Source organism: Maylandia zebra, linkage group LG23, assembly GCF_041146795.1.
Source record: "Maylandia zebra isolate NMK-2024a linkage group LG23, Mzebra_GT3a, whole genome shotgun sequence".
NCBI lineage: Eukaryota > Metazoa > Chordata > Actinopteri > Cichliformes > Cichlidae > Maylandia > Maylandia zebra.
In genome coordinates, this window is record NC_135188.1 from 49,725,887 (window position 1) to 49,728,446 (window position 2,560).

The 2,560-nt window shown below is 38.0% G+C and overlaps 1 long non-coding RNA gene across 1 annotated transcript; it reads left to right on the forward strand.

The window, feature by feature from the left end:
* Window positions 1-424: 424 nt before the first annotated feature.
* Window positions 425-2,545, forward strand: LOC143415024 (uncharacterized). Its single transcript, XR_013095629.1, has 4 exons — window positions 425-555; window positions 1,132-1,256; window positions 1,737-1,846; window positions 2,079-2,545. It is a non-coding gene; the product is annotated as an uncharacterized LOC143415024 (long non-coding RNA).
* The last annotated feature ends 15 nt before the right edge of the window (window positions 2,546-2,560 follow it).

The following is a 2,560-nucleotide window of genomic DNA, read 5'->3' on the forward strand; positions in this document are numbered from 1 at the left end:
TAGCTGTAAACACGATATTCTTTGACACATCCATCTATGCCACAATCTTCACGGAAATCTGGACTATGGCTATGTGCAGAATTAATATGACTCAGTAGGGATTTGAGGGTCAGACCCACAAAAACGATGTAGATAACACAGCGCCAAATCATTTTGTTTTACTGGTCTGTGAACTACTTTTCCCATAAAGTCAAGATAACCAGGATTATTCCATTATGGGGTAGGAATGGCTATCCTAATTCAGTGCCTTATAACAGCTGTAGTAAGTAACAGCACCCACACGTCAGTATTTACAGAACATAATCTAACTAAATAGTCAAATATTTAAATATATATCATTTTATAGGTATAAAAGAGCGAACTAAACCATTTCCGTACACAACCCCATACTCCTGAGTTGGTACAGCCCACCTTCCCGCCTCTAGCTCCGTGCCTAAGCGGTTGGATTGCAGGATTTTGGGGTCTGGGTGTAGATGCGATACAGTTGGTACAGTGTGAAGAAATTAAGGCACGCTATGGAAAAACTGGACGAAATAACAATTGCCAACCTGAAAGGTATGTGACTGTTTTGTTTTTTCTATGTTTTGTGTTCTGGTATGTTGCATGTTAAGTCGCTAGCATGGCAGGCTATACCCGGTTGTTAGCTTAGCTTAGCTGTGCGGTTAGCTTAGTTGCATTAGCATTTTTAAATATGCTAGTGCAGAAAGTTATGAAAGAATTCATGTCCAGTTATTAGTTTCAGTGTCTGTGAATTTATTCAACAAGTGTGCAAAGTGCCATAAGTTAATGCCAGTTTTACAGAAATTGTGGGAGTTTCAAATTTCTATTAGTGAAGTTATTTCATTATATACTTTAGCCCAGGAAGCAAAAAAAAAAAAAATACATTTATATGTATACATGCATTTAATTGATGTATCACAAATATATTACTTTTACCAGTCAATAGGAGGAAGGTAATTTAGAACCTGTGGAGCAGTGAGGAGGGAGAATAATGGAATAGAGTCATGGTTTTAAATGGTAAATATTAAATTATGTTTCCTATGTATCCTGTCTGTTACCCAAGCAAAGCTGTCAGCTGGCTTGCACATGAGGATAATGCAATGTAGTGATAATTGGAAACTCCTATTGCAGAAGCAAATGTTGGAGAAGACCTGCTCTCATCACTTTCACGAGATGACATCAAAGATCTGTTTCCTGGTCCTGAACATTGCCTCAGGCGTCGGGCTCTATGGCTTGCAGTGCACAAATGTGAAGAAGTAAGTTCTGTCCTATCGCTGTGTGACAAAACTGAGAACACACCAGCTTGTTTTATCCAGTTTCAAATAATTCCACCAATACTCACTTAACAGATAGACAGTAGAATCTTCTTTAGTTTTGATTTAAATCAAGTGGCCTACCCATTTATTAAATATACATATTTTTTATTGTTCAACACTTTACTGATATTTTGTTGTACTATCTTTCATATTTAGAGACCTAAAGTTCTTGTGCAATTTTATGTGAAATTAGCCCTATGTACACTGTATTTTAGAACAAGACTGCTGCTGAAAAAACGCTAACAACTACTGGAGATGGTGACTTCTTCAGAGAGGAACCCAGCACTTACCTCCATCCAAAAACTTTGGATGGAGGCAATGCTACAGTATCTTGATTTGTCTACATTTATGCTTTGCAGATTACATTATTTGCAATGTTTAATGGTGTTGCCCTGTCTTATTTTTCTTTTTTCAAACCAGTGGAACATGCAGCAGCTGTGTTCAGAGCCCTTCCCATGCTTTTCCCTTCCAGCACAGTACCACCTAAGAAGCTGGGCATCTGTAGTGAGGCTTTTTTCCATGTCCTAAAGGTAAGGCTGCAATATTCTATGTGTATATATTGTTGAATTTTGCAGTTACTCATGTTTTCATTTTATATATTTTACTGTGGAGTCAGTCAAATATTCTTAAAGTTCAGATCCCCATAACATGTTGATGTTAATAAAACCTACAAAAAAAGTTGATCTATTTTAAACTGTAATGCAACTCAAAAATTGTGTTTCTTACAGTCTTGTTCTAATACTCTTTTTTTCTGTCATGTAGACTTCAGAAGACCCTGAAGGCTACCTGCGTCAGCGACCCCTGGCTTGTCCAGTTCTGCTTGTCTCTGAAGGCAACTGCATGATAGCTGTTGGAACCACACCGGTGAGCACTTTTGACCGTAAGGATCTTAATGAGGGACTGCTCTATCTGATGGCATATTACTATGCCCTCCACCTCACATATCCATAGTGCATTTCCACGCTGCTGTCTGTCTTGCAAACTGAAATACTCAAAGACTCCATCCATGACCGAGATTCAACCCCCTCTTACAAGAAGGCGCTTGGTGAGTGGAAGTCATTCATTGAGTGAGTCTCCCAGATGACAGACTCCATCTGCCTTGTTTATCAGACTCAGTGTTAGTCAGTGAGGTTGTTTTTTTTTCTATAGAAAAGTTGTTCAAATGTAAAACACATGTTTGTTTGTGTGGTCGTTAAACTTGTTCTTCTAAAATGTTATGTAATATAGGATTTGAAATAGTGATT